General features: G+C 50.0%; 1 protein-coding gene across 5 annotated transcripts in view; it reads right to left on the reverse strand.

The window, feature by feature from the left end:
* EXTL3 (exostosin like glycosyltransferase 3) overlaps positions 1-25,379 on the reverse strand; it is a 113,259-nt gene that overhangs the window by 42,238 nt on the left and 45,642 nt on the right. Inside the window, exons 1-2 of one of the 5 annotated variants that reach the window (XM_066180140.1) lie at positions 25,165-25,254; positions 7,470-7,572 (exon numbers count right to left, since the gene is read on the reverse strand). The exons of 1 other annotated variant lie outside the window; for it this stretch is intronic. The gene's annotated coding sequence lies outside the window, so the exon portion shown is untranslated. Of the gene's footprint in view, positions 1-4,994; positions 5,041-7,469; positions 7,573-8,373; positions 8,564-25,164; positions 25,255-25,379 lie in introns of those variants that run through there. 3 more of the 5 variants (XM_066180139.1, XM_066180136.1, XM_066180137.1) reach the window with 3 other exon arrangements.

Raw genomic sequence — 25,379 nt, forward strand, 5'->3', positions numbered from 1 at the left:
TCTAAGCAATTGTAAAGGCTTTATTAGAGAAGGCAGTGAAAGCTCGTGAGCAGCCAAGTCAGGAGGAAGCCAAGGTTACCTGCGCTCACTTTCCGAGTATTAACTCTGACAGCACAAACTCACTCTGTGAGGGTTTGTCCCTGGAATGAAGAGGACAGCAACGCCTTGCTGCCAGCTGAGGTCTGTGGGCAGGGACAGATGGAGCAAATCCTCCTGGAATCCATTCCCGTGGCCACGAACGGTAAGAAGATGTGCTGTGGGCAAACTGAACCTCTTTGATTTATCTTCTGAAACCATCCTTGGCAGATGCTGATTACCTTGACGGCAGCAAGGTTTCTGATGTAGTGTCCTGTGAGGACATTCAGTAGGAAAACCAACGACTGGAACAGGAGCCTGGAGAGCAGCTGGACCCTCCAGTCCAGCAAAGTCAAACCTCAACCAGACAAAGCCTCCAGCAATCTCATCTACCTTTGCCCTAAGCAGGACACTGAATTAAAGACTTCCAAAGATCCATTCCAAACTTGTCAGTACTACAGTTCAAAGAAATGCCAGAGAGAAGGTGGAAGCCTTTCCTGGAGAAATCTGAACTAGATAAAGCCGTAATGGACAATAAAAATAACTCTCTGTAAGCTTTTCATTGGATGTGTGAGCTGGTGGCAGCAAGGAGCCTCCCAGCACACTGTGCTTCCCTCTCTCCAACGTTTACCTCCGGACACGGGAATACATCTCAGCTCAGACGCTTTCACCACTTTCACACTAAAATTCAACGTGTTTTAGTGGCATTGTAGGACTCAGTACTTGTAGGAGGTGATAAAACATTCACGAGTGCAACGCTGCGAGATTAAATGGGTTGGGCTGGTGTTTAAGGGACAGCCTGTTAAGGACCAGCTCTCTGCTCAACCCCTACACAATCATTTCCCCAAATCCTTCCATGTATCCAGCGTGCAGAGGGATGCACAAGGTGTGCACATCCCACCCTGGATCCTGTCTGGTTGCTGTAGTGGGAGAAAAAAAAGCATGGAATGGATGCTGTTTGAATTTCAGATGTCACCAGGTTCGGCTTCTTTTTTAATGCCTCCCTGTTACTGGAAAGTAACTATTGAGTTTCACCAAAGCCAAAAGCTCCTCTCAGGTTCATCTCCCTTCCAGCTGCTCCAACAACTGTCTTGCCAAAATCCATAGAAGACAAAATCTGTAGTTCCTAGGATTCACATTTTGGAACGGCTCCAAATGCAGAGCAGGGGTTTCACCTTTAAGACACTCCTGCAAGGCACACAGCTTTCTCCCTGACTTTGCTGGTCCTGATCCAGATGGGAAAAAAAAAAAATCCCAAAGCACAAGCCAGTTTTTCTGCTGACCAGGATTACCTGACTTGGTATCAGCAGCCTTCAAGGACATGGTCTAACACACCCGAGTGGAAATCACCAGTGCTGGATGCAGCTCCCTCAAATCCTCTAAGCCTCTGCTTCTCTGCTGGAACAGCCAACTGCTGATAAACTCACTTTCAGACTATTTCCATAAAACGGAAGGTCAGCAGCAAATGATTTGCTAATTAAATCTGTCACGTAATTCTCAGCCTGATGCATAAATCAAGCCAGCTCCACTGAGCGGAATGGCAGGCAGGGGTCAGCTGCCTGTTCTGGGGTGTGACAGGGCTGTGGGGTCACCAGGCCTCGGGGACAGATTCCTCAGAGCCACATCTTGCAGCCAAGCTGTGCTTTGGCAGCCTCTCCAAGCCCTGCACCCACCTCTGCAGAGTCTCTCCACGTTTAGTGACACCTTCTCGCTTTGCTGCATCCCCCTTGGCTCAGCACAACTCATTGCCCCTTTCCCCAGGGTGGCTTTGCAGACGAAGGGTGAGACTTTGCCCTGATAAATTCCCAGCATCTAAAACGATCCCCACTCTTTTCCAAGTCACTCTGAAGAAACACAGCAATCCTGCCCCCCCAAAAAAAAGTCTCCGGTCTTGGGAGGTCGTTCTGTCTTCAACCAGAGGAGGGCAACCACACGTGTTCACAACAGGCAGCATCCTTCTGCCTGGTACAGGAAAATGCACTTCATTCCCATTCCCCACCGCCAGGAGAGTAGGTTCATCTTTCCCACTCTGCTTTATTTATGTCTATTCCCTTCCTTTTGATATTTAAAGAGCATCCCCCACATTAGAATATCAGAATCACAGAATGCTGGAATGATTTGGCTTGGAAGGGACCTTAAAAATCATCCAGTTCTAACCCCTGCCATGGGCAGGGACACCTTCCACTATCCCAGGCTGCTTCAAGCCTCATCCAACCTGGCCTTGGACACTTCCAGGGATCCAGGAGCAGCCACAGCTTCTCTGGGAAACCTGTGCCAAGGCCTCACCACCTCTCTAAAAGAGAATTTCTCTCTAAAATCCAACCTAACTCTGCCCCGTGTCAGTTTAAAGTAGCACAGCAGATTCCCGTGCTAAAGAGAACCTGAATTCCTCATTCCTCCTGTTCAGCAGCAGCTCTGGCAGCCAGACCCAGAAGCCATTGAGCTTGTCCAAGCTGTGTGTGCCACTGACCTAAGGAGAATTCATCAGTCCCAGCTGGGAACTTGGGCACTGGGAGCAAGGAAACTGCTGGTGACACGGTTATAAATAGCAAAGGGACTGGGGGTATTTTCTGCCTCTCGTGTACTCCTGCCAGTCCTGCTCACACAAACCCTTCAGGGCCTGGATCAGGCTGCTCTGATGCTCTCCTGCCAATTTTGAGTCACGAGATGGACACGAAAGGGTTTTCTCAGGAGAGCAAAACAACCTTAACTTTTATATTTTGAGGGAGAATAGCCTGCAAGTAACACCATTCCTCAGGACTTAGCTGGAAAACCCAGGGAAAGGCAGGCGTTTGTGGGAGAGGCCCCAGCTCAGCTCTTCACCGTCTCCCCGCGGACATTTCAAGAGCACAAGGCACTGGGGTTACAGGGTGAGACTCAGTCCACGATATGGAAATTCAGCAATCCCATCAAGGCTGATTTTTAAGGACACTCGTTTCTCCATCATCATCATCATCGCGGTCTGTGCTAAAAGCCACTTTACAAGCTCAGCTAATCTGGGATGCTGTTGCATCATCACCTGATATTGATAAACAATTATTAAAGAGGCAAAAAAAAGAAGCAAACAAACCCATGCTTCTCCTCCGGCCTGGGGTGGTTTTCAGCACCATTACCGGTGAAAAAGGGGAAGAAGGAGCTCTGTGGTTTGGGCACGGGCTGCTGTGGTCCCCAGGCCTGATCTCTGGCCCAAATCCAGGGGTGTAAGCCAGCCACTCTCATGCTCTTGAGCTTTCTCACCTGCCCTAACGCCCAGGCCACTTCTGACCTGCTTGGAGGTTCGATTCCTGGCTGTGCTGGATTATTCTGGATCCATGGCAGCTGGCTGAGGCCACCACTGGGTGGTTCCAGCCCGGATGAGTGAACAGAACAGCCCCTCATGTCCCAAACCTGAGCTGTGCACCCATCTGGGAGCAGAGCCTGGCCCCTGGCTGGGGAAGGATTGGGAATCTCAATTTGACACTACTCCATGGCATTCAGTAACGAATAAATCCCATTAACCCGGGGAGGGTTATTACTCCAGCACGCATAAAGGAGATGTTGAAGTGACAGGGAACTTCCCACCTTCCGTGGGGATAACACAAACCAGCAGAGCAGAAAGACATCCCAAAACATCACTTCTCAAAGCAGCAACAGATTTTTTTTTTTTCCTGTCAAAGGAGAGATTTCACAAGGACGTCTTGGGAACGGGTGGATTCATGGCAAAAACAACCGAGCAACGCGAGAGACGCGCGATCATTTCCCTTCTCCGAGTGTTGAAAAGCTTTCAGATTTATAAAATTAGAGCTGCTTCTGCTGAACATCTCGAAGGGAAGGGGAGGCAGGGGAAGTCTTTCCCCCACACAGCCCTCCAGCAGCAGCTCCCGATTGTACTCAGTGGGAAACACGGAGCAATCTCAGCACCTTCCCTCCTGTCGAGCTCCGGGAGCTCCAGGCACGGGGGAAACTCAGCAATCTGCAGGATGTGGGTCCTTGCTTTTGTCCCCCTTCCCTCTCTCCCTCCCCATCCTCCCTTTGACAGCCGTGGAAAGGCTGAGGGGAACACAACAATTAAGGAATGTGAAGCCTCGCTAGCAGCTACTCTGAATGCAGGAAGGATTCTGCCGGTGACATTTGGACCACAAATGAAGTCCCCGAGAGCAATAAACAATCAGGTAAAGAAATCTGGAAAGAAATTACCCAGCACACCTCGTCTTCCTGGCCCCCAAGAGATCCATATAAAATGTGTTAATGCATCTGATTATGATCTAAATTATGTACAGAGGCTCCTGCCAAGCGCTCTGCTTCTTTATTGTTAAGTTGGAAGCTGTTTAAGAACGGTCCAGTCATCATGTTTCAAATTATATTTGGGGGGAAAAAAAAAACATTTTCCTACTTCACTGCTGGCTCAGAACACGGGAGAAGGTCGGGATGTGGGTTTTCTCTGCTGAAGAAAGAGGAGGAAGAGTGGGGACAGAAGAGCAGAAGAGCCAGTCTGCTACCTGTCCTTTACTGTCACCTGAGCTGTGTGGCTTTACCGCACCCACACGCGCCACAGAATTAATGCAGTTTCAGCTTTCTACGCGTTTTTTCCTGGAACAGGGGTAAAACACCAAGGTGTTCCCATCCACACTCTCCACAGACCCAAAAAATTTGACAGAAAGGATTTCTGGAAGACTTCTGCTGAGAAGGGCGGGCAAAACACCACGTGAGATTTTCCTCACACCTGTGAGGGCTACCTGAGCCCTCACTTACGCTGCCAGTCCCTTTGTGCTGCTTGGAGGCAGGTAAAAAATCTGGTTCTCTCCCCAGCATGCCATAGCAGGAGCTCTTTAAAAGAGACACGCCACTCCCAGGCGTAAATTCAAATTTGGGAGAGCACCCAGTGTGTTTAACTGCAAGCCTGACCACCTCAGGTGTGCTGAAAACTCCACCAGCCCAACCTGTGCTTGCTTTCTCTCCTGCTGCTGTCTGGCCAAGCCTTTGCTCCGTGGGTCGGCATCTCCTTCCCCCTGCAGGGCTGGATTCCCAAGGCAGAAGCAGAGCCAAGGTCACCTTGCTCAGAAGAGCTGGATTTGAAAAAGGAGGGTGGTCCCCACAGTTATTAAAAGTCTTCCATCCATTCCCTCTGGCCTTCCAAGCTCACAGGTGCGGCCACAACTGCATAAATCTGGACTAAGCAGGGCCCTGTGGAAGTGAAATAGGAGATGAATAGTTCTTACAGGTTTATTTTGCCCTGTGCATGTATATAAATCACACACACACACATATATATGCCAGATATGTCTGCACCTCATTGAATCATGGAACGATTTGGGCTGGAAAGGACTTCTAAAGATCATCCCATTCTACCCCTGCCATGGGCAGGGACACTTTCCACTATCCCAGGGTGCTCCAAACCCTGTTCAACCCAGCCTTGGACACTTCAGGGATCCAAGGCAGCCACAGCTGCTCTGGGAATTCTATTCCAGAGCCTCACCACCACTCTGGTAGCAAAACATTTCTTCCTAATGTCTCACCAAACCCTGCAGATCTGCGGGAAGTTGGGGATAAGAAGTACCATTTTCTAGCCACCGTGGTAATGAAGTGGTTTGAACACCCAGGAAATGCTTTAATGTAGGATCACAGGCTGGATCCCAGCCAGGCAACAGCACTGCTTTGAAAGGAGTATTTATCTCCATAAAACACTTCCTAAACAACGTGCTCGGTGCTTGGAAATAAAGCCTTGCTAAACAACCGGATTTTGAACCTGGAATTCTGCGTGTTGGCATTCTCTGCCGCTCCAGGTTAAGTCTGATTCCCTCACACAGCACGGCGATTTTCTCTGGAAGAAGAAAAGGAATTTTCTCTTTCAGTTTAACTTCGAGGCAGGATGGAAGACCACAGCCTGGCCTCAAAGATGCGAGATCTTTTGAACTCCAAGTCAGCAGGCTCTTACAAGAGCTGAGCTCGAGGGCTGCTCTGGAATAAATCAAAAAGGATTTACTCTTTCACTTGAATAAAGCAGAGGAGGAAAAAAAACCAAACTCCATAGATGCACAGATTTGGGGGTGGGGAGACAGCTAACAGGTTTTAAAAAAAATAATAAAAAAAGGCAACTTAAGAGTGCCATGATGGTTTGACAGTCACAGTCCCGTAAGCCGAACACCATCCTGCACGGTTGGATTTCCTGCAGGAAATCACAGGCACAGTTGCTAAGCCTGCTGGAAGCAGTTCAGCCCAAGAATCCACGGAGCAGATGCTCCAGGCACGGCTCACAAGGACACGGCGCTCCTGGAGAAACCCTCAGACAGGGGATTGAACTGGCCCCGTGTCATTAGAGATGCAGCTGTGATCTCCTCACAGAGGAGCAGAGCTCATGGCCAGAAGGGACCTGGAGAGCACCAAATGTGCTTTGAGCTGTCCCACAGCCCCTCACACTTCATCCAGGTTTTCCTAAGAGCAGGAGTCGGATTTAGCAGCCAGACCTGAGCAACTCTGGTGGCTCCCAATCCACGTGCTGCTTCCACTCCAAAACTCGGGCTGACAGAGCAGCTTTGTGCAGGATGCTACTGCCTCGTGGTGTCCTTGTGTCCCTGTGCCAGGAAGTGCCATTCCCTGGAACAGGCAGGAGTGACTCCTTGGCTTCACTCTGGACACCTTTGCTGGAGCCCAAATTCACCAGCAGCTTTGACAATACTCCAGGGCCTGAGTTCGCCTGAAGGAGCTCAGCACAGGGAGCAAAATCTCATCCTCTGGCTCCCTTACAGGAGTGAGAAGAAAACTGAGGAAGGAGAAATGTGCTGCTGGCAGCAATTCCAGCCTCTGCAGTGAGATTGGAAGGCTCCCAGGCAGCCACACACCCCCGCAAAGAGCTGTGATCAGCACCCATGGACTAATCCTCACACCTCGATTACAAAGAGTTTGGGGACAAGAATCTTGCCCAGAGAATGATGCTGAAGAAGAAAAATGTTCAGAGCCCAACTTCCCCCTGAGCCGCGTGCAGGGATTTGGATCCCGAGGCACCCAGAGACTGAGCTCAGACCATCAGTGACATTCAACACCGCCTTCAAAATCAGAATTGAAAACTGCTGAAACCGGGATATTGTGAAATGCTGCTTCTCCGCCCGCAGTTCTGCCAAATGAACTTGGCTGGAACTTTCAGCAATGAACGGGTGATCAAATGAAAGAGCTGATGGCCAGAAAATATCTAAGGGGCTTGATTAAAGCTCTGGGGGGTGACACTGCGCTGGTCCTGCCCTATTTTTACAAGCTTTCCTCATCTCACCGGTATTTCAACTGGACTGTGGGGAGGAGGAGAGCGTTGTTAGAAGGGCGTGAGATGTTTTGGTAAATTATGTTAAAAACCAGCAAGGGAAGAAGCAGCTTAACCCCAGGCATGGGGCAGCCTGGCACTGCAGCGCTCCTTTGTGCTTTACCTGCTGTCCCTCAGCTCCTTGGCTCAGACCTGTCCAACATCCCACATCAGCTCCTTCACCACCTCTCTTCTTTCTCCCAGCGCTGATCTCAAGGGTTTCCCTCCTGTTTAACAGGAAAAAACACAGACAAAACCACATGGACTGAGAAATAAGTTGTGCATGGCCTCGAGGCATCGTGCAGGAGAGGCACTGACACAAACATTCCCTCTGGGCCTCTCCAAACAGGGACTGAGCAACCTGGGAGGGTGGAAGGCGGCGCTGACCGTGGCAGGGCGTGGGATGAGATGAGCTCTAAGGTCCCTTCCCTCCCAAAACCATTCTGGGATCTTGTGATTTATGATACAGTTTTAAGCCTGGAAACTCCCACAAGTTTGACAATTTGAGCTGCTGGGGAGTAAAGGAGGTTGAAGGACACTAAAGGGGGAATCAGGCACAAACGAGACCACCTGGAGAAGGGATATTGCAAATCTAAAAGGGATCAGATGTGGGTCATCAGGTCCCTGCTCCATCAGTTCTGAGCCTGTTTCCAGGCGTTCTCAGCTTTCTCAGCTCACTTCACACAAAACTCTTCCTGTACACCACCTGGTAACTGGCAGCTCTCAGGTTACGTCCATGAGATCGTTTCCCACAAAAATATTAAATAAAATCATTATGTCCGCTGTTCCAAAGTGCCGAAGCCCAGTCCAAGAGGATCATGACAAGCCACCCAGCCCAGCCTGTTCCGTGACACACCACGGGTTCCACCCACCAAGTCCAGCCTCAAGCCCAGTAATTCTCACCAGTTCTTCACCCAGCTCTTTCCCCCAGCTCAAATCCTCTCTCAGCCACGCCTCTGCTGCGAACAACCCGTCTGATCTCAGCAGACAAACAGATTAAAAAAAAAATTAAAAGCAAAATAAAATACCTTTTGTTAAGAAAAGCCCGGGGCTCCAGGATTATCCTCAGGCAGGCAGGCCACGCCTCGGCCGTCAGCGGTTATTTCCCTTTGCTTTAAAACAGAAAGGACCATCCATACCCTGCCTTCATCCTCCCACACAGCCTCTGGGACAGCAGAGCCTCTCAACCTCCCTCTCCCCACCCCGACTCTCACTGATGTGCTCCATCCTCGCAGCCTCTGCCCAGCCCCAGCTCCCGGCAGGGAGTCAGGGCTGGTCCCTGGAGGTTGGTATATAAAGGGCTGCTTCCATCCCCTTCCATCCCTGTCACTTCAGCTGGCAAAACACTTCCCGAGTGCCCACACACATCTTCGGGATACAGAGGAGGAAACGCATCGTGACGGGAGCTCGTCTCTCCTGGCAGGCTGCGGGTCCTGGCACGCTCCCATCCGCCACACGGATGCACAAATGTTTGCAGAAACAAGAACAGCCACGACGACCCTTCTACCCCTCCTTCCTCCCCTGATCGCAAAGTTCCTCCCGGAGTTCTCCAGAAATCAGGAGTGAAGATGTTACTCAACAGCCACGGCTGAGGGTTTCATTTCAATGTCACCTGTGAAATACCCACTTGGAACCTCACCCACGCTGCACGAGGCCAGCATCTGCACAGCCCCAGCTGCCTCTCCCAGGTCTGGAGATGTTTTATGGCAAGTTTGGAATGCTGACACTTTATGAAATTAAAAGATGCATTTTTTTTTTCTTCAAAGCCACCAATTATTTTGAGTCCCTGAAACTCCGGCCACTTGGGACAAAGGAACCAGAGGAATCAGAGCACCTGGCAATGAGATGCCAAAATCTATCAGTCTTGACTCTCCTGAGAGTCACAGAATTGTCTGGGTTAGAAGGAACCTCAAATCATCTCATTCCATCCCCCTGCCATGGGCAGGGACACCTTCGACTAGTAGAGAGCTTGAGAGTTTTTTTTTAAAAAGCCTGATATTAATGTAAGCTCTGGAAAGCATCGGGTTCTTCCCAGAATAAATGCCACGTTATGATTAAAGTGAAGGCCCAAGTCTAATAAACACCGTATAATTAAAATCATGTCAAAATCCCAGCGTATATTAATATCTTATTCTGATCACTGTCATTAAAGCAATAACAGCATCCCAGCACGGGCTCACCCCAAAAACAAAAAGGCTGGTTTCTCCCTCCTCTCCACCAGTGAAGAGGTGGCAAGTCGCTGTTCCGACTTCATCTTATATTTTATTAGTTTTTACAAGCCAGCTATGCTAAAAGGTTGCACCAGCGATTCAAACTGCAGTTGTCAGCAGAAGTGAAGGACATTGTGGGATACATCTTATTCCAGCTCTTTTATTGCCTGGCTCCTCGGAGTGATTCGAGCAGCTTAAGGATTTTAGAGGCACTGTCACAACAGTTTCTGGTCCGTCGCAAGCTGCTATTTGAACAAAAAAAAAAAAGTACCCAGAAACTCCAACTTTCAAAGAACTGGCTGGACCAGCAGAAGCTGTTCAAGACTCAGCAGCTCCTGAATGCCACCAAATTGTTCCCTCACGGGGACAAGGCACTTTGTGCAGTGTTATTCCCATTTGGCAGAAGGGGAGGGGGATCCATAAAACGGGAAATGCTGATTCCTGCAGCTCTGCCAAACCACAGGAACACGCAGAAACACGTCGTGACTCTCCCCACCGTCGGGAGCCGGCAGTGCTCTGTCACATCTGCTGGGACACAGCAAGGCAGGTGACAGGCTGGGGACAGGAGCACGACGTGGCTGGCACGGACCCAATCCAGGAAAGCCTCCAGCAGTGCTGGCCAGGAGAGAAATGTTTTGAAGATTTCTGAGACAGCAGGCGCCTGTTTTCCATCCCAGTGGCACCCCGGGGTTCTGCTGGATTCTTCCCGACGGATGATCAAAAAACAAATGAATTCTTTGAGCTCAGGGACCGACCCCTTCTCCTCACCACCCCAAGCCGGTGGGAGATGTTGGTTTTCATCCCCATCCAGCTGCCCCGGCCACTGCGGGGCTGGAGGGGGAGAACATCCCGCTGCTGAGACGTCTGCTGGCTTCTCGCCTGGCACAGGACTCCATTCCAGATCCCGTGGGGGAAACCATCCCAGGAAAACAGGGAAATGTTCCTTTGTGGGAGGGTGGAACCATCCCTGGTCAGAGCAGGGCGGCACTCTGGGCAGCAGACAAACGGCGCGGCTGAGCCTGGTGTCCCCAGGGTGCTGAGCTTTCCTGAGGTCCCCATCTCCTACCCACACACAGCAAGCCATGAAACACACGTGCGTCACCTTATCCCACTTCTTGGAGTGTTTGCAGAGAGGGGGATCCAAGGGTGACCATCCTGGAAGGGCTCCCAGGGCCACGGGGTCACCTGCACTGATCCTGACTCGGCACGGGGGGGACGCTGCTGGGCCCCTGTCACTCTGTGCCATGGGCAGAGCAGAGAAATCCTCATCCTCACTGCTTGGACACTGCCAGGGATCCAGGGGCAGCCACAGCTTCTCTGGGAATTCTATTCCAGGGCCTCTCCACCCTGCAGGGAAGGATTCCTTCCCAATATCCCATGCAGCCCTGCCCTCGGGCAGTGGGAAGCCAGCAGATTATCAGATGATGCCACACCAGTATTGGAGCGTGGATCATTCTCAAGTGTCCCCCCGACGTGTCCCCCTTCAGCTGTGCCAGGAGAGGTCCATGGTTCCCAGAGCTTAAAACCGGTGAGGACCAGCAAAACTTACTCTGCAAAGAAACATCTTTTAAGCAGAGGGGAAGTTCTTAAACCCGGACTTCGGCAGCATAGTCCAATTTCTGAGTTTGGGACACGTTTTAATGTATTTTAAAAAGTTTTTCAGGTCACCTTTGATGCAGAGCTGTCTGGAAGGGGAAGGCTGTCAGATGGTGTCTTAGCAAGGGAAGATCTGTTCCCTGGGCACGGACCCAGAGCCTTGTGAACCCCCCACGGCACCTGAATATTCCGTGTTTGTACTCCAAGCCCCACGGACACTCCTTTGATGCGCTGAGCTGCAGCTCCTAAGGGTCTCTGGAGATCACAGGAATCTACGTGGTGGGATGCATTTAGTACACAAGGAGCCTTCCATCCTTTGAAACAGAACTCTGCTGTTGTTATCTTTTTTAAAGAACTTTTAAATTGCCTTTTTTTTTTTTTTTTTTTCTTTTTTCATGCCTGACGCAGGGAGCAGCTGTGGAGAGATGCCCAGGGAAGGCTCCTCTGCTCCACAGAGGGAATCCAGCCCTGCTCTCACACACATGGCCTCCTCCTGCTGGCTGCTCCAACATAAACAAGTGAGACCCGCATCCTCCTGGAAATGAAAGCCAGCTTCTCATAAATGTACACAGATCTCCCTCTGCCCTGCGGGAAACAGGGATGGAGAACCTGCAGCCCCAGGTGGCCCGGAGCAATCCCCGTTCGCGGGGGGCTGGGGAAGGCCAGGAGTGGAACACGCAGCACTAAATGGCATCCTGGGATGGTTAACACTCTCATTTTTCTTTCCTGACCTCATCTCTTCACCAGCCAGAGAAATTTGTCCATTTTCCTCTGCTCACGCTCACAGCGTTCACCAAAAAAGCTTTTTCCTTCACTCCTGGTCACAAAAACACCCCAATCTGCTTCCATCTCACTCTTCCCTGACAATTATCTCCATTTGCTTCCCTATTTTCTCTTCTTTTACGGCTCTTATCCAGACTGGTTTTTTCTTTCCCTCACCTGCCTGCACCACCATTATTTTTCCCACTGTCAGAGGTGCCATTGCCAATCAAAAATTCGGTTTCAACGCAGTTACTTCAGCTCATTCTCCTGCACTAAGGCAGACAAATATATTGCGACCTAATGCAGAAATATGCCCAGGAAATCATTCCTGGAATGCTCCAACCTGAGCTGAAGGCCAACATGATGGAGACAGAGCAACAGAAGCCCAGATCCAGAGCTCTGGAGAGCATTCCTGGCACTCCCATTCCAATTGCCATTAGGGGGATGCCAAAGTCCAGCAGATGTTTGGACAACACAAAACATTAAATGGAGCTCTGATATTTAAGAGCAGAAAAGTTTCCCAGGCTGATTCAGGCAACATGTCCCATAAAGCTGGCAAAAAAACCCCAACAGGGTCCATTAACTGCATTTGCTCTCCAGCATCTGCTCCTGAATTGTTTATGCACAGAGGTCACCCAGCATATTAATCCTCCAGGAAAGAACACAGTAAAGCAGAGCTGGAAATGAAGGAGTGCTCGGGAATCCTGTTGTTAGGAGTGGGATAATGCAGGAGGGGTCTGTGGGGAGAGAAATCCCCACAAGAAAACTCCGGAGAGCCCCTATTTACCTTCCACTTCAGCAAACAAAATCCCACGAACAGGGGAAATTAAAACCTGTTGTTGCAAGCAGAGAGAAAGTCAAAGGTTTTATGATCCCGCTGTGGGAAAGGAGTTTTAACAGGCTGGTGAAGGATAAACTCTTAATTTCTTTCATAAACCTGAACAAAACCAATCGATTTCCCAGGAACAAATTGGGAAATTATCCCCCCCTGGCCCCAAGAGTCAAGTCCAAACCTGCCTGCCAAGTTTCTCCTGCCTTTTCCTTATCCTGCACCTTCACAGACTTTGCAGGGCTGGGTTCTCACTCACGATCCAACCTCAGGCAGGCTGGAGATGCCCTAAAAGCTGCTGAACCACCAGAAGGGAAAGGGATTTCAGCTAATAACTCACCTTCCAGCTGAGCAGGAGCCTGCCAGCATGCAAGGCACGGGGTAACTCGGGCTGGAAATGCTCCACTGAGAGCTCTGTGTGATCCAAATCACCCACCCCAGATGCCACAATTCCCATTTCACGTCCTCTTGCAGGAAGCCACAGCTCCCCACCTAGACCTTTGGATGGCCAAGCGACCACTGCAATCCCAAAGGGACAAAGATTCCCTTTAAAAATCCCCTCAGGAAGCTCAAATCTGCAGATGGAGCTGACAGACAGGGCTTTGCATAGGAAAAGGAGGAATGCACAGAGATTTCCAGCGTGGAAATGAGGAATGATAAGGTAAACAGGACATTTACTGTGGAACTGTTACCCCCAACATTTATCAACAAGGAGTAAAAAGACAATATTTAAATTGGGTGTTAGGAATAATTTCTTCCCCAAAAGAGTAGTGGTGGAGCCCCCCAAGCTCTGCGCATGTGGCACTTGGGGACTTGGGGCAGTGGTGGCTTTGGCAGTGCTGGGGGAACGGTTGGACTCAATTTTAGAGGAGTTTCCAACCTAAATGATTCCAAGATTAGGAGTTACTTTTGAGAGGAAAGGATTTTTTTTTCCCCCCCTCATCTAACTCAGAAAAAATTTATTAAAGAAATCACTTTGCACCCGCTTCAGAGGCTCAAGACATCCAGGGACAAAAACTGGACCTTCAAATCAAGGTTCCTCTTCACCTGAACCAACAGCTGGGGATATTACAAATCCTTTTCACCTCAAACCAGCTGAGTGGCACAGGGAATCAGCATGAAAGTGAGGGATGCTCCGCAGGGGTAAACGAACTGCTGCAAAGAATAACTCGAGGCACATCACGATCTGTCTTGGCACAGTTCTTCCATCTCCAGCAGGAAGAACACATAGAAAGTGGCAACAATCCCCCTTCCAGAAAATTGTCCTAAGCTCCCAGCCCACTGCCAAAACTCATTCGAAAGGAACTGGTCCAAGGAAGAACTTCCAGGATTTTATGGTGCAAAGCCACCTTCTGTTCCACGGTTGCGTTTTGCTGTCACAGCAGAAAAGCCGCCTTGAGGTTTTGTCCTCAAGAAAGGCAATGGAAACTTCCTTTGCTCACTGCCTCCAAGCTGGTGTCACCCTTCTCTGCATCTCAGCATTCCTACAGGTAAAGAAAAAGCAACTTCAACCTCCAAAGATAAATTCAGAGGGATCAAATCCATCCCTTCCCGGGAATTTGCTCCAGTGATTAATCCCCTGTCAGTGTCACCTTCCAAACAGCTTCTCCCCGCCCTCTCTGGGACTCAGCAGAACCCAGAACTCTCTCCCCAGAGAAGGGACTCAGGTTTGGGTCTCTCTCCTGACCCACAAATACAGTGGGAGAGTTTAAAAAGTTCAACTGCGGATATTTTCACCCTGATCCAAAAGCTGCCCTGCTGCTCCTGCTGCAGGATCTGCGGCTTTTCCCACATCTATTTTAACATACAGATATGAAATCAGAGCTAAATAAGTTACTTGAACAGTATTTTCAGAAATTCAGTTTTTGGAGTGCAAACATCCTTTGCTCCTATTTCCCAGCTCACATGTCCATAGATGGCATTAAACACTTGTTATTCTGGGAACTGAGGCAGATTTGGCTTCTCAGTCCAGCCACAAGCACCTGGAGGGCTGAGCCCTCTGCCCCAGGCACAGCCCACTCTGCTCGCTCCATCCTCCAGTTTAAAAATCATCTGGATTGCTCCAAAGCCATTTATCACATTCCTGGAACAATTTCTTACTCCACTGGTGTCGTGAACTCCACAGATTATGTTGTTCTCTGTACTTGATGAAAATCACCAGGGCCGGGATGCAGCTATTCCTAGGAACTCCCATGATCACACTCAGAGCTTTATCACAGCCTCTCCATGACTTTTATTTCCTATCCTGATGAAAGAAAGAGCGGAAACAGAGGCTCACACGATCTCCTAGACAGCTCTGACGCTGCCTGGTCACACAAAGATGGGTTTGTTCAGAGCAGCTCACGGAGAACCCACTCCTCCCCTAAAAGCGCTAATTCTACACTCAATTTCTTTCCACTATGGACAAGAGAAAAAATTGATTAAGCACCAGAAGCGGTCCTTAAAAAGTGAATCTGCTTATCTGCCCTCTACCAAACAAACAAAAAAACCAACCTGGCAAACTGGCAAATCTAAGTGTTTGCCCAGCAGATAGGACAAATCATTCCTTCATTTTCCTCCTGCTACCTGGAACTCCTGCAGGCCTTTGTCACCACGGGAACGATGGGTGGTGCCACCAGCAGCGGTGTTTAATTCTCTAACTTCAAGAGGCGCAAAAGCTTTATTAGAAGGCTCTGAAGTGCAGAGCTCTGCTGCACTTTTGGCACAGGCTCCATCCATCTCAAAGCCGAGCAGGCTGTTTGCTGATTTGGTTTGTTGCACAAGAACATCTCCTGCACAGATTCCTGCCGGGTTAACTGAGCATGTGTGGTCATCTCAGCCACTGGGTGGGCAAGGAAAAAATTCCTGAATCAGGAGGACAGGTCCCAAATACTCTGTAATGCCTCACCATATTTATTTTTTCTTGCAGGTCACCTCCACCAAAAGGAAAAGAAGGGTTTTTACCCCCACTGTCCCCCATGAGGCTCCAAGCCAAGAGCCCAGCGCACCATCCCGCCTCCAGCCTGGATTCTTACAGAAATACAATTTGTACAACTGTGTTTTCTGACACCTGAAATCTCCTGGAGCTGTGTCAACCCAAATTTGGCCCAGGGTGAAGCTCTTGAGGCACCGACATTGTCCTTCCACAAGGACAGGAGCCTCAGAGGATGGGCAAGGACAGGCAGCTCCTGCCCATGAGGGGATGCCTCGGATTTTAAAACATCACGGAATGGTTTGGGTTGAAAGGGACCCAAAAGCTCATCCAGCTCATCCCCCTGCCACAGGCAGAGACCTTTTCCACTATCCCAGGTTGCCCCAAAGCCCATCCAGCCCAGCCTTAAACACTTCCCTATTTATATTCAGGTGTATTTTATCACCCTCACCACCGTACACCTATTTATACACACCTATTTTCACACAGAGGCACACACAGGGGAGGGCAGGCCCCACTGAATGCCATCATCCCTGCAAAACTGAATCCAGGGTGTTCAAAAACCAGGGCTCTGAGAAAGAGTTTCCCAAGAGATTGTTTCCAGCAGCTTCCCCCAAATGACACAGAGCCCATGGGAACAGCATCCAGCTCGAGGGTGGGACTCACTGATGATTAAGAAACACAGCTTTCCTCCCTCCTCTCCCTCTTAATTCCCCGCCTTTATTCCCTCAGCGTTTCCAAACTGGCCCAGCTTTGGTGGATTTTATGGGAATTGCAAAGGAGGTATTTGCCAACCATCCAATCATTGCTCCCAAGTGCAGAGGCACCGTGACTTGAATTGGTCACCCCGCCTTTATTTGTATTTGTTTTTAATTGTAAGGAAATGTATTTTCTCAGCCCCATCCTCCCAAACAGCCGAACAGTTTTCATCTCAGTCTCCTCCAAAAAGCAACTAGCTGGAATGTTCTGCTTGAAGTTTGGCATCATATGAACAACTGAAAACAGGATTTTCCAACAGAGAAAAAGCTCAGGAATGCCACCATTGCCCTCTCCCAGATTAAGGAGATCCATCAATCCCCTCTCAGGGCTTTTCACCCACCCTTCTCTGCTGGTTTGCTTTGCTCCAGTACCCAAATTCAGGCTGCCTGGTCCTTTGGAAAAGACCTCACCAGTTTTATTCGTCCATAAAATGCACATCGGTGCTGCTCTGCACCCAAAACCCATCCATTCCAGCCACGAAGGTATTGGTGTCACACAGCTGCCCCAACAAGTTTTTAAAAATTCCCTTTGGATGCCCATGCACAGGCCACCGGCGGCAGCAGGATTTCTGAGCAGGCAGAACACGAACGTGTGTGTTGCGATACACAACTCACATTTCCATAATCAGGATTTCACGTTGCTCAAAAGCAATTTGATGTTGGGTTTGGGTTGGTTTTATTTTTTTTTAAAGTCTCCAGCAAACCCTGAAGCTGGGGACGAAGGGAAGGAAGGGCAGGTCAAACACGGCCAGACACTTGTTTTCACATGATCCATTGCCCAATTCTATTTCTCCACGGCCAGGCAACAAAAAAAAAAACTCCCTCTCACAAAATTCCCAAGCCCACCAGGAATAATGAGGAATCAGAAGGGGAAGGGATGGGGCAGGATGCTGACACATCTGATGCTGCCACTCTTGTCAGCTCATTATTTGAGGCAGCCTGGGCTCCCCATGAGGTCCCACGGAGCACTAATGACTTAATCAAGGGACCTCGCCGGGGCTGAGGGAGAGGCTCATGAATACCGGCATCAAATCAAAACCTGGGAAATCAGCGGCACCCTATGGAAAGTTGATGGGATCAGCTGGTTAATCCTTAAGCCATTAAGTGACGCCTCCCTCCTGCCTCATACCAAAAACAATTGCCCTGACTAGAGCTGGAGGCACAAGGAATGCTAAAAAGCCAGAAGTGGGGAGGTGGGTTCCAGAAGCCTGCAGAAAACTGATCCACGCTTTTGGATAGTGCCATGGGAGACAGAACAAAGGGGGAATGGCTTCCCATGGACTCAGGGCGGGGTTAGATGGGACACTGGGAAGTAATTCCTGCCTGGGAGGGTGGGAAGGCCCTGGCACAGGGTGCCCAGAGAAGCTGTGGCTGCCCCTGGAACCCTGGAAGTGTCCAAGGCCAGGCTGGACGGGGCTTGGAGCAACCTGGGATAGTGAAAGGGGGTGGGATGAGATGATCTCTGAAGTCCCTTGGGTTTTGTAACCAAAAAAACGTTTATTCTATTCCATCCGTTGAAGCCTGGTTGGGGAGACACTTGGGGTTTTTTTCCTTATCTGCTGTAACTCCAGAAGGGAGGGGGTAACTGCCTACTCTGATAACAAGGCAGCTGTCAAAACCGGGTGGGGCATTGTTTCTTATCTCTGCTCACTCTCCCGGTACCTCCACGGGGGTATCTTTAGTTAATGGGCCATTAAAGCTCACCAATGCCGTGACACATTGCGTCATCCCACTGTGAGGTGCTCCACCCAGGGAGGAGGAGCCAAACCGTTTCCATCCAGAGAAAAGGAGCCGCAAGTGTCACCAGACAGCCAGTGTTCCCACGGGACTCCCAACGGACGACTGGACCCATCTCTGGATCCTTTTCTCCACAGGACCATCTCTGCTTCCATCTGCCACTCCAGGAGGGCTTAATTTTGGACTGTTTCCAACACCCTGACCAACAGGGCGTCAGGTTGCATTTCTGACTCTGTCAGGGTTTTTTCTAGGATTTCCTGTTTGTTTGTTTGTTGGCTTATTCTTCTGTACTACAACATTTTTATTTCTTATAAACCTAGTAAGGAACCGCTACACCTCTTCCCAAAATCCTTGCCTGACAGCTTTTTATTGCAAATTTATAATAATTTGGAAAAGGGGGGGGGAGTTTACATTCCAAGGGAGACTCCAATCTTCCCTGGCAGATACCTGTCCATCTAAACCAAGACACCTTCCAACCCAAACCGTTCTGGGATTCCGTGGTTCTAAGGCAGGAGCATTTGTGCACATCCACGGGCACACCACTTCCAAAGTTAAAAGCACTTTTTGGTTTTTTTATTTTTCTTTTGAGTAATCTCATTTTCAAGCCAAACCGGACAGCAACTCTACGGCCACCAAGCTCCTCGTGCACACACCCAGTGCTGCAAAATCTGCCAACGACTTCAAATTCTTTACCATTAACATATTCCCCATATTAATCTTCCCCAAATGATCCATACTGGGGATTTATGTATGACTCAGTATTAAAATCCACTGTAACTGTGTCTCTGAGCATGTCGTGGAGCTTAAATACAGGCGGGCAGAGGGCATTAAGAGGCTGCTGAGAATCATTTTCTAGCGCATTGGAAAGGACAAACTGTTTTTATGAGTGTGTGTTTTACAGTCTGTTTTTTCAAATTAAATCTAAAACAGTTCCCAGATGGAAGCTGCATCATTCCAACTTCAATCTCAGGAATATTTTTTTTTAAAAAATAAAAATTTAAAAAAAAAAAAAAAAAAAAAAAAAAAAAAAAGAGGTGAAAATCTGGCTCCACTGAAAGGCCAACAGTGTCTTGTGCTGCTCAGAGAGGACTCAGAGACGCGGTGAGAAAAAAAACAAAAACCTTGAGACTTTTTTTCTGAGCAAAGATTCAAATAATAAGGAAACAGTCCTAAAACAGCAGCATCAAGGTTTGTCCTTAATTCCCCAATGAGTGCAGCAGACTGTGGCAAATTTCTCTACAAAGCTCCAGGCACCCACGAGGCGGCTGCAGAGGAAAAAAGGATTCCCTTGCCCACCATGTTCTCATCCACTGCCTCCAAGCAGCTCCCTTTCTACAAATCAATATATTCCATTATTTTTAATAATCCCATAGAGCTGTTACATGGCTTCAACACTCTTCCCAACTCAAAAAGCTGGAACTCAGCCTTTAATGAGCATCAGCAACCGTGTTCCAGCTCATCTCTGATTCCAGGGCTGGACAGGTGATGCAGATCCCTCTGGTTTTGCCAAGCAAACTAATACTTGGGAAAGCGGGGAGCAGGAGATGAAACCAGCACGCCTGGAGTTGTAGATGAGGGTGAAAGTGCAATCAGCACCTGGCCTGATTCACAACTCGCACGGATTTGTAATTTGGTCTGGACAAGCGTAGGAGGGGTTTGATTACAGCCCCCCCGAGATGGAAAAAGCAAGTCCCGTGGCAATTTCCAGCCTGGCTGCCAGAGGACAGGCAGGAATAGGAGGGGAATCATTACAAACACTTGCTCTTCCACAACGCAGAAGGAATAACTCCTGAGCACCACACACTGAGCATGGTTTGGTCTTACTCTCCCTCCAGTCAGGACGGCCACACGCCTCTCCCAAACACCTCCTGGGTGTCCTGGGCATTTCCCAGCCCAGAAACCACGGATATCCATGGATCAGCAGCAGCCCAGCACTCCTCAGCATGTCACCCTCCAGCCCCCTGCCAGAGCCAGATCCGTAGGGATCACCAGGGAACAGAGTGGAAACAAAGAGATGTGCTTAGAAAGAGATGGAGGAACTAAAAGCAGATCCACATTTCCTTTAGTCTCATTTCCTCCCACCTGCTAATGCTGTCCTTATTCCAGCTTCTGGCTTCCACCCCAACCCTGTTCAACTCCTCATCCATTATAAAATCACAGAATATCCAGAGCTGGACCCACGAAGATCTCAATCCAGCCCCTGGCCCTGCACAGACACCCCAACAATCCCATCCCTGGGAGCTTTGTCCAAACACTCCTGGAGCTCTGGGAGCCTTGGGAATGTCACCATTCCCTGGGGAGCTGCTCCAGTGCCTGACACCTTCCAGGGGAGGAACCTCTCCCTGATATCCAACCTAAACCTTCCTGGCACAGCTCCCTGGGTCCTGTCCCTGCTCACAGAGAGATCAGAGCTGCCCCACTGCTGCCCCTCAGGAGGAATTATCCAGCCTCCATCCCAACCGACATTACAAATTCTGCTGAGCACAGAGATCCCATTACGGCAAATTAGCAGAACGCTGCTCTGCTTTGCAGCTCAGAGAGGATGGAGTTATGCCCCAGCTCGCTCCTGACAGTCCCATCGGGAAAGCTCCACTCTGCTTCACGAGGGACAAAAACCATTCTGTACAAACTGGAGAGTTGGGAGGGAAGAGTTTTGATTGAAAAACGATCTCGTAACTGGGTAAAAATAGTGCTGTCAGCAGCAGCCAGACACACCATGCCAGAAGGAGTTATCCCTTCTCCAAACGATTTTAGGCAGCGCAGTCAGGAGTGGCAACACCAGCTCATTCCACGCTTGCTCCCTCCTGAAATCAATTTTCCAGCCGCCCATCCATAGTTCATGTGCCAAGTGGCCGTGTCTTTGCTGTATTCCCAGCTCCGACTCCCCTCAGTGGGAGCAGGGAGCTCTCCCCGGAGCTGGGATTAAACACAGACATCTCTGAGCAGGGATCTTTCCCCTGCCCATGTCACCAGTCCCACCCTTTGCCACCAGAATCGCCCAACAGCCTCTTGAAGCCCCAACCTCACGTGAGGTTCTGCCAGCAATCACGGCACAAAGAGCAGGTTCCCACATTAATTTCTGCCCCCTGAAAAGCCCAGGACACAACAAGAGCAGAATAATAACACCGATTACTGCTGTTTGATGCAGTCACTTCAGAGCCAATTAACGTAACGAACCTGAGTCTCTTTCAGATCAGCAATCTCCGAGCACTCCAGGTAAAGGTGAGGGGTTGAAGCACAGGACAAGAATGTTAAACGCTGATTACGGGAACAGAATTGGGAAAGATTTCCACACATTCCTTCCTCCAAAAATCCTCCCAGCCCCTCCCGGCCTCCACACACACACACCAAGGAGGACCTGTAGAATTTTTTTATCTGTATTTTAACAGCACACTCAGGGATTAGAGCAGGAAGCTTTTTATGACAAAGCTCCTGAGCCCACCCAAGCTTGGCGGCCAAGGATTCAGGGGAGAAGAAGGAAAGGAAAAATCAGCGAGTTCTGGGTGAGAAGCAGCACGTTCCACCAGCTGCACGGTAGAGAATTCCCTGCACCAGAGGAACAGATCCATCCCTCTCACAGGGAGCACACCTGGAGCCAGGTGTGCTGTTTGCTCCATGCTGTGTCCTCTGCAAAATGTGGCCACGGAGACTGCAAAGGACCCGCACTCGACACAGATTTGTGACAATTCAATTCATCACAGAACGGTCTGGGCTGAAGGGACCTGACAGATCATCTGTCAAAGACTCTTAAAAATCGATTCCCTGCCACCTTCTGCTGTCCAGGTTGTTCCAAGCCCTGTCCAACCTGGCCTTAGACACTTCCAGGGATTCAAGGGGCAGCCACAGCTTCTCTGGGAATTCTATTCCAGGGCCTCACCACCCTCACAGGAACAATTCCTTCCCAATATCCCATCTATCCCTGCCCTCTGGCAGTGGGAAGCCATTCCCTGTGTCCTGTCCCTCCATACTTTGTCCCAAGTCCCTCTCCAGCTCTCCTGGAGCCCCTTTAGGCTCTGGAAGGGGCTCTGAGTTCTCCCTGGATCCTTCTCTTCTCCAGGTGAACCTCCCCAGCTCTCCCAGCCTGGCTCCCGAGCAGAGGGGCCCCAGCTCTTGGAGCATCTCCGTGGTCTCCTCTGGACCCACTCTTAACAGATCCACATCATTCTCGTGCCAAGCACTCCAGTTCTGGAGGAAGAAAAACATCACGCTAACATTTAGCACACTCAGTGCTGGGGAAAGAGCTCCTTCATGACTCCCCCTGAACATGAATCTTTCTGCTCAGTCAGTGACAAGACCATTTGTGGGGTGAACATGAGGATTCGCCAAGGATGTGGGACAACAGATCTGCACCGAGCAGGCCAGCGGCTGGGTGCTGGAGCTTTCTGTCCATTCGGGATAGCCTGGATTTCTCCAGGCAGACATGGAGCTCAGACAGCCCCACGAGCCTGAGCTCACTGTGCCATGGGACGGGGACTCGAGGGTGGCAGAGCTCTGGCCACCAGTGTGAGAACACGCTGATAAAGCCACGCCACAGTAATGTGCATTTCCTGCTTTTGAAATCGCCCAAACGGTTTCAGTATTTCTTTTTTCTCTTCTCAGAAATTAACTAAAAGTGTGGGTAAGGGTGAGTGCAAATGACAAAACCAACGGAGGAAAAAAAAAAAAAAGAATGAAATCAGGGTGTATGGCCTCTGCCTACAAACTGAACGTGTCTCCTCACCCCCCAGTCCTCATCCAGGACACTTCCCTCCTTTGCTTCCAACTCCACCACAACCTTCATTCCATTTCTCGGTTCCTACACATTTGTCCTTCTCTGTCTCATCGCAGGAGTGCTCCAGGAGGCTCCAGTAAATGCCAGAAAATAGGATTTCTTCCTGAACTTTGTGTAGAGGCACCCCAAAATGCTGATCCTTGCTGAGGCACTACACGAGAGACCCACAACACCCACAAAAACCACGCAGCCCAACAAGAACAAACCACAAACATGGAAGATCCAAAACACTGGCTGGGCTTTACCCAGACACTTGAAGGGCACAACCTGCCCATGGGAGGGGTTGGAACTGCATCTTTAGGGTCCCTGAAAACCCAAATCCTGCGTTTCTGTGATTTCCACTCTTGGGCAGAAAGGTTCCACCACATTTAATGAATCTCACACTTCCTCAAACAATACAAACTGCAGACACACAAAATGTGAGTCTAAGCCTGTGAAATGAGCAGAGTTTAACGCACTAACGCTCGTGCTCTGTCACACGGAACCAAAAAACCTACCCCACGATCCAGAAGAGCACAAGGACCAAGGATGGGTGACAGTGAGGATCAAATCAACAAACTGATGAAAATGAGGTTGGATTTTCAGACAGCAAGGTCACAGCAGTACACTCTGGGTGCTGGGGTGGCCACAGCTATGCTTTGGGTTAAGCTGTGGCTGCCCCATCCCTGGAAGTGTCCCAGGCCAGGCTGGAGCAAGCTGGGACAGTGGAAGGTGTCCCTGCTCATGGCAGGGGGTGGAATGGGACGAGCCTTAAGGTCTTTCCTACCCAAACCATCTGGGATTCGAAGCTCAACCATCACCTCCAAGCTGTCACATCCAACAGCAAACAGGAGTTTTGATGTTCATTTGGCTACGGGCTAACAAGGAACCAGGCTGAACATGCCCAGGGCTCTTGGTCACTGCCCTAGTGTACAACCAGAAGCACCAACTACCAGAACTTTCAGATGCCTTGAAGGCACTAATTAGGCCAATTAAGAGCTAAATGACTTGCCCAGGGCCACGGAAAGCAGTGACCAAGCGGTGTTTAGGAGTCTGGTTCACAGCCCCGTTCCCCAAGCCCTGAGAGAACCCCCACAGACAAATTCCTGGGGGGCTGTGGGGTGAGAAAGCTGTGCTGCGGCCAAAACCCCTCTCCCTCCCTCTCTGCCCACAAGGACACGAGGTTTTGATGAGCGATTTCACACAAGATGTGCAGCCTGACTGAAACCAGAAAGAAACCAATCACAAACTCCTCACCTCCAGTGCTCCAGGGCACCCGAACGCTGCTGAAGGTCCACGCTCCTTTTGTGAGAGAGCAAAGCCACAAACAGGAGGAAGAAAACACAACTTCCCGTGTGCTGCAGCTGCAGGAAGCACGGCCAGGGATCCCTCAGTCAGGGATCTCCCAGCCCAAGCTCAGGAACCCCACTGCTGTGCCAGGTGAGGCTCTCCTGGCCACACAGTTTCCCTGAGAAAGGAGGCGAAACAGGATAAAGCTTACAGGGCTCCACTGCCTGTGACTCAGGCATCCTGATCCTCCAATTACCCTGGAGATGGGAATAACTAATTAATCAGGGGTCATGGGATCCAAGTGAGCAGCTAGATATTTTGGGTTAATTTAATTACTTCACCTCCAAAGCATCCCAAAGTTCCAGCAACAAGAGATTCCCTTTACAGCGTCCCCCAGCACAGCAATACTCACACCCAGTACCTGTATTCCAACCCCTCCTGCAGCTCCTGACATCTCCAGCGGTTACAGATTTTCCCTGGGAGAGGTTCCTGGCAGCCTCGCTGGTTTTTCAGTGTTAGGATGCAATAAAAAAGGAAATTCATGAATTGTCTGCAGCAATTTGAGGGAGATTTGTGGCCATAGCAACATTACTATAATCTATGCTGCGGGGAACAAAAGCCACTCTGATCACGTTGTTCCCAACCCTCCCCACCCCACCCAGAAGGCTGGAAAATGCTGTCCAGACACTCCCCAGTGCCCAAATGTGCTCTCCCCCTGGCTGCCCCTGCCATGAAATCGCTGAGAAGGGGATTTAGGGTGACTCCAGAAGGTTGTGCAGGACATCCACCGCCCAGACAGACCATCCCAAGCAACCAGCACGCTCCTGTGCTGCTTCAGGAAGGGGACAGTGCCTGGTTTTCCCAATTATCCACCGAGCCATCCCACAGCTCCCAGTGAGGAGCCTGTGACAGCTGACTGGGCTGGGGAAGAGGCGAAGACATTCGCTGTGCTGGAAACGGAAAACAAACGACTCACCCCGGGTTTATTGCCGCCGGCGCCACGTGGCTTGCAGGTTCTGTCCCCTCCCTGTCACTCGCTGCATTTCCTTGCTCTGAAATTCACCCGGAGCATCTTTAGGCTCAGGCAGTCTCTCGTGCCATGCCGAGCTGGGGGGTCTAAGCCGCACTCAGGCCCGCAGGCGCTGCCGTAAACACAAATCAAACAAGGAACCAAAGCACTGAGGAATGAAT

This window comes from Chamaea fasciata, unplaced genomic scaffold, assembly GCF_029207755.1.
Source record: "Chamaea fasciata isolate MVZ Bird 193981 ecotype frontalis unplaced genomic scaffold, bChaFas1.0.hap1 SCAF_3, whole genome shotgun sequence".
Lineage (NCBI taxonomy): Eukaryota > Metazoa > Chordata > Aves > Passeriformes > Sylviidae > Chamaea > Chamaea fasciata.